This window comes from Nannospalax galili, unplaced genomic scaffold, assembly GCF_000622305.1.
Source record: "Nannospalax galili isolate Female #2095 unplaced genomic scaffold, S.galili_v1.0 scaffold227, whole genome shotgun sequence".
Taxonomy (NCBI): domain Eukaryota; kingdom Metazoa; phylum Chordata; class Mammalia; order Rodentia; family Spalacidae; genus Nannospalax; species Nannospalax galili.
Window position 1 is genome coordinate 8,979,855 of NW_008360303.1, and position 7,114 is coordinate 8,986,968.

Sequence of the window (7,114 nt, forward strand, 5' to 3'; positions counted from 1 at the left end):
CCCTTTGTCTAAAACCTATAAAAGGCTCCACTCTCCCTTACTCTGGGCTCTCAGCACAGATCCGTTGAGTTGGTGAGGTCTGAGAGCCCGAGCTTAAGCCCGAATAAACCATAAACTTTTGCTTTTGCATTTTGGTGTGTTGGGTCCTCGGTGGTCTTTTTGGGGTCCAGTGGATGGGGTACAACAGCAGAACCACAAGTTCAAGTCCAGCCTGGCCTATACAGAGAGTTCCAGGCCAGCCAAAGTTACCCAGTAAGACAAAACAAAACACCCACCACATCAAACAAATAAACAAATGAGATAGATCTGGGAGTGGAGCTCAGAGATAGTGTTGTTACCTAGAAATCCTCTTTGGATTTTTAGTCTTGTTAATAAAAGAATTTAGAAATAGACTTGGAACGAAGCTCAAGGACAGTTTTATTAGAATTTGAAAGAAAAACAAATGGCAGGCAAGATGTAAATTTCAGCGGTTGCCAGGAGGAGAGGGATGTAGAAGAGGTAGAAAGTCATGCCTTTAAGAAAGTAGGCAGGTTCAGTAACAGAGGTCAAGCAAGCAGCCACGTGGCAGAAAGGGGGCCTTCAGAGAGAAAGAATGAGAAAGTCCAGAGTGTCTGGGAAAGCACTGAAGAAAGAGAAAAAAAGTATTCTTTTAAAAAGAATATTTTATTTATTATTTTATGTGTATGAGTATATTGCCTGCATGTGTACAAGTGCACCCTAGTCATGCAATGCCCGCAGAAGTCAGAAGGAGGCATCAGAACCACTGGAACTGGAGCTACAGAAGGTTGTTAACCACCACGTGGGTGCTGGGAATCAAACCTGGGTCTTCCGTAAGAGCAGCCAGTGCTCTTAACCACTGAGCCATCTCTCCAGCCCAAGGAAAATATATACTTTTTGAGCAACTCAGAAAAGCAGGCAGGATGCTAGAGCCTGCACAGGAGGGGGCTTCTCATTAAGGGGATAATTATTCTTCCCATTTCCTTAGCATACCTTAGGTGAATCAGTTGGATTCACCAGTTGGATTTTTTTGATTTTTTTTTTTTTTTTTTTTTTTTTTTTTTTTGTCTTTTTGAGACAGGGTTTCTCTGTAGCCCCAGCTGTCCTGGAACTCACTATGTAGACCAGGCTGGCCTCAAACTCATTAAGATCCGCCTGCTGCTGCCTCCCAAGTGCTAGGATCAAAGGCGTGGGCCACCATGCCCAGCGTTGGATTGTTTTTTTAAAAAATATTTTATTACTTTTATTTGTGTGGATTAGTGTATTTCCTGCATGTATGTAAGTATGCCCATGTTGTGCAATACCCGTGGAGGTCAGAAAAAGGCGTTGGATCCCCTGGAACTGGAGTTACAGATGGTTGTTAGCTGCATGTGGGTGCTGGGAATCAAACCCAGGTCCTTTGCAAGAGCAGTCAGTGTTCTTAACTGCTGAGTCATCTCTCCAGCCCCAGATGAATTGTTTTCTCTTTTGTTTTGTTTTTTTAGAAGGTCTCTGTGAAGCCCTGGCTAGCATAGAACTCACTATGAAGACCAGGTTGGCCTTAACCTCAGGGAGATCTGCAGGCCTCTGTCTCCTAAGTGCTGGGATTAAAGGTGTGCCCTGCCACACCCAGCCTTGAATCAACACTTAAGGGAAGAGACAATTGTGTGCAGTGTTCTAATCTCTGGAGCAGATCAGAATATTAGTCTGCACCTAGGGCTAGAGATATAGTTCATTCTTTTGGCCAGAAGGAAGTAGCTTTCTGTCAATAAGCCTCTACAGAACCCAGATACTTCTTTCTTTTCATATAGTATTTTAAAGCCTAAGAACTGCCAAAGCTGATTTCTTTTCCCCTAGTGTCAGAGGGAAATGTGAGAGGTGGGGGCTAAAATTTCAGTGGCTTCTAAGGCTATGGTAACATTCCCCCTTAAGAGTTTAGGCACTAAAATGATTCGGGAACTACAGCCCCCAAATATTTCTGGCATTTCCAGCCCCCAGGCAGGACTACCAAGGACATTTTTAACTTCTGGCTATAAGAAACATTAAATATTACTCTTTTCTTTCAAACACTGTAAAACTTGGAACTTGGTTTATGACAAAGAATTCTAATTCTTTTAATCCCACCACACCACACCCTGTAAGACTTTTGTTTAAGGAAAGGCCCTGATACATTCCTGAGTCTGATGACTTGGGGCAGTAGAGCTTTTCTCCTTTTTTGCTGATTCTTCTAAACTAGTCAGCTGGGAAAGACTGTGAGGTGGGACCCCAGCCACTGGGGAAAAGACACAGTCCTTTTGTGTTAGGGATAAAAAGCCCACCAAGTTTTCCAAGTTTCCTACAGGTTTGATGGATCTGATTGACTATGCAAACCACCCTAATCTGCCTTGCTGAGTTACTTGCACTTTGCCTAAGTGTTCTTTGTGCAATATTGATGGGGTCTTTAGACCTTGGATTGGATTTTATTTCTAACATGACCAATGGAGCTACTGCCTTCAGGGTCTCTGCTCTAAACTGCTTGACTCCTTTCTCTCTTCTGTCTTCATCATTGTATGTGTTTAATAAGCATAAGGCTCTGGGGCTTAATCCCTAGTAGGGGAAGTGAAGGGAGAGAACAAAATGGAAATTGTGTGATCAAAACAAAATCTGGGTGAGGAGGTAGTTCCATTAGTAGAGTGCTTGCCTAGACTTCAGTGAACTCTGGGTTTAGTCTCCTGCATGGTGGAAAACTTGGTCTGGTGGCACATGTCTATAATTCCAGCACTGGGGAGATGGGGGCAGGAAGATCAGGAGCTCAAAGTCATTCTCGGCTATATAGAAAGTTCAAGGCTAGCCTGGGCTACATGAAGCCCTGTATTGAAAATAAACAAACAAAATATAAAGAAAAAAGAATCAATGCAACATTGTCTTAAGGGATTTCCACACAAGGTTACTATTTTTACCAGTTTGGAGAAATTTAAATGAGAAGACAAAAGTTATAATGAGAAATCTGATTTGAAGAACAATAGCCAAGCACATTAATCAAGGTAAAGATGGATACAAGAGGTAGAGTCCTTTGGTTCAACTGCCCCTGGGAATGGCAAGCCTTATATAGACAAGTGAGTCCAATGGTCAGGGCTGGCTAGGAAAAATATCAAAGTCTCCATGATCAGGGAGTTTTCTATATTGTGTGAAAATCCACTGATGAAACTTTGGGTGGGGTTACAATTTGATTAAGAGAGCAGAAAAGTATAAGAGTTGGTAGGATTATAAAAAATTGGAATATTTAACAAGATTTATGTAATGAAGAGAGCAGAAAAGTATAAGAGTTGGTAGGATTATAAAAAATTGGAATATTTAACAAGATTTATGTGATGAAGTTGTATTTCATTTACCTAAATGTTTTGTGGGGATAGGTATTATACCAGCTGGAAAAGACTTTTCCTACCCAGTGCTGGAAAAAAAGAATGTATGAAAATCAACCCTTCAAGCAATAGTAATTGAATGTGTTGAATAGGAACCAGTAAGATTACCCAGTCTCACAGTGTGGAATAGTGGCTGGAGGGCTGGTATAAACCAGTTTCTCTGTGTGGTAGCCCTGTGTAGAGCCTACACTGGGCTTATGGGAAAAGTGATGGAGTAGCACCCAGCTACAGCTACTAGCCGCTTTAGACTAGAGACTTTCTGTGGCAGTATGCGATTCCACACTACAGTGATGCCTGAATAATCACAGCCTGACTCTTAGCATCTATTTTAAGCTGAACTGCTCTGAGAACCTATTCTTCCCAGTTTCTTCTGGAGCTATGCTTTCAAACAAAGGCCTTGCTCCATTGATGAAATGGGGAAGTAAAAGCAGGTCCTCATCTTACCGCACAAGGATTTTGCTCTTTCTGATGCCTACTTACTTCAAACAGTACCCAGAAGCACCAACAAATGTTATCAATTTAACTCTTCCTGTTGTGGGATAATTGGATAATTCTCATTGCTTGCAAAGAGTATCCACTGCTTACGGAGAAATGGAAAAACTAATTCCATTTTGTTCTAGCTGACTTTTACTTTACTCTGTGTTTTTTGCCAAGCCATTCCTACTACAGCCATCCAGGTAGAACATCTCATTCTACCAGGTAGTTGCAGGGAATATGTTGTTTATACAATACTGGGAAACTTACAAGTAGTCAGCATGTCCAGATAGTACTTCTCCCTTCCAACTATATCTGCATCTCTATGGAGCCCATTGTTTCTACAATTCTGAGAAACTTGTTTTTTTCCTTATTGAAACTTTTTGTTAACTGAAAACCTCTTTGTTTTTGTTTTTGTTTTTTAGTCTTTTTGAGGCAGAGTCTCCCTGTAGCCCCAGCTGGCTACAGAGATCTGCCTCTGTCTCCCCAGTGCTGGTATTAAAGACTTATACTACCCCATCTGGCTTCTGAAAACCACTTTGTCCCTGAAGCCTGACTTGCCCCTGGTCTGGTCTAACTGTGGTGATCTGATGTAACTATGGTTATTAGCTTTGCTCCTGGCATGATATAATTGTGGTTTTAAGCTTTATAAACCCTGCCCTGCTTCTTTTCAGGGTTGAGAGTTCTTTTGGGCATTAGCCCTGTCTCTGACCACTGGCTATTAACAAAGGACTCCTAATTCGAGATGTTCCTCTGTGCATCTCGCTCGGTATTACAACAGCACTTGCTTGATATGCATAACATACACATGACCACATATACATACATTTTTCTGGGTCAAGGGTAAAGAAGAGTCATGAGATATTAAGTCTATGTATTTAGGTTACCAAAGGAGACCATGGCCTAATAAGCTTGTTTACATTATAAACAAGCTGAGATGGTGTTAAATTATCTCAAAACAAAGAAACTTTTTGGTTGCAAGGTTAGACAAAAGTCCTTTGTTCAGAGCATGTCCATATTGTAAAAGTCATTCCCACAAATTTCCACTTGAAGGACATTGTTACCTTGCTATGAGATGTTAATGAAAATACCCCCTCTGAATGGGGAACACAGAATAATTCTGAAAACTGAAATATCCATGCTATCTTGGGTGCTATTGGAGAATCACTCTTCCCTAAGAATAGCAGGGCCCAGAAGAGCTTCATAAGTAAAATGGAAATGGCTTATACAGAAATGTGCTACTTGAGGAGTGCAAAGAGATACTCATAAGCAGGAAGACTCTTTTCCCCTCACACTGACTCTGGGCCTGTGTAGGGAACTGCTGGATTCTAAAGTGCCCTATAAACAGCTTTCAGCTAATAACAAAAAGCTTCTGGGTTTGTTTGTTAGTTCCAAGCTGACTAGATAACAGTCTATTTGGAAAGATGACACTAATCAAAGAAGATCGTTATTCTTTGAATGTGAAATGTCCCCATAGGCTCATGTGCTTAGATACTTGGTCCCCAGCTATCAGTTCAGTTTTAGAGCCTTTGGATGTTAGAGCCTTGCAGAGGAAGTGGGTTACTTTGGGCAGACCTTGAGGTTTAATAGCAGGGCTCCATTTCTTATCTATTCTCTCTTGTTGACTGCAGCAGCAATGTGACCAGCTTTCTCATGCTCCTGCTGATGGACACAAGACATAGAAATTGTCTAGGCAGTTTAGAGTATGACTGAAACAATAAATAGTACATTCCTCCTTGGTTAAAAGCCAGAATTGTTCTTGGCCCTGTCAGCTGCCAAAGGCCAGAGATGCCAGAAGGAGGTTTAGTTTTTTCTTATTTTTTTCCTCTCAATGAGCACACCTGCCTGGAGGTTATACCGAAGGATGTGACCAAAACTCCAGTCCAGACACTAATTCTTTGTTATAAACAGCTTTGGAATTGGGATCTCTGAGTTTTTGTGGTAAAAATTGGTTATATCTATTCTCCAGTTTTAGCCCATTCCCTAAATTAATTATTTAGAGTCTCACTTCTTGAAGAAGAATATTACTGTACCCTTGGAGGCCATTGAGGATGGATCTCGGGGTTCTGTTGAGGCCCACGAAGGGAAAGTTATTTCTTTCAAATCTTTCAAATCTTTATTTCCTCTGACCCTGGGTGGAGACATGACATCTTGAGCTGTTCTAAAGATTAGAATAGAGGGGCTGCAGAAATGGCTCAGCAGTTAAGAGCACTGGCTGTTCTTCCAGAGGATCTAGGTTCAGTTACTAGCACCCACATGGTGGCTAACAACTGTCCATAACTCCAGTTCCAGGGACTCTGACACCCTCTTCTGACCTCTGTGGCCACTGCACAACATGGGTGTACCTACATACATGCAAACAATACACTCATATGCAAAAAATATCAAAATATAGGGGCTGGAGAATTGGTTCAGAGAATAAGAGCACTGGCTGCTCTTACTGAGGACCCAGCTTCAATTTCCAGCACCAACATGTCTGCTAACAACTGTCTGTAACTCCAGTTTCAGGGGATCTGTTTCCCTTTTCTGACCTCTGCAGGGATTGCACAACATGGGTGCACTTACATACATACAGGCAATATATTCATTCACACACATTGAAAAAAAGATAAATAAAAAATAATAAAATACTTTAAAAAGATTAGAATAGAATATTATTCCATTACATACTATTGTCTCCCTACCTTAAACATTAATCCAGCTTGGACTGTCATTTACCTGGCCAAAAAGATTAATCTTTAGGAAGGCTGATTCACCTAAAGCCATGCTAAGAAAATGGGAGAAATAATTATTATCTTAATGAGAAAATGTATTTCTTCCCAGAAAATCCTCCCTTGGTGCAATTGCTCACATAGCTGCTACCATGTATCTCTGCTAAACCTGTTCACTTTTCTGAGTTACTCAGAAAAGTGTAACTTTTTCTTTTTTGTTTCTTTTTCCAAAACTTGGACATGCTTTCCTTGAAGCTCTGTGCTCTCTCACTCTTTCTCTGAAGCTACTTGCCCCCTGCTTCTACCACGTACCTGACTTTCTTTCCTCCCTCTTCCTCCTCCCCCCTCCCCTTCTCCTTCTCCTCCTCCCCCCTCCTCCCTGTCCTCCTCTTCTTCCTCTTCCTCCTTCTCCTCCTCTTCCCCCTACTCTTCCTTCTCCCTCCTTCTGGCAGCTGCCAAGATTTACAACTTTCTTGCCCTGTTGTTTTTCCCTTAAACCCTAATAAATTGTTCACCATTTTCTTCCAAGTCTTCTTTCTAAATTCTTTTTAT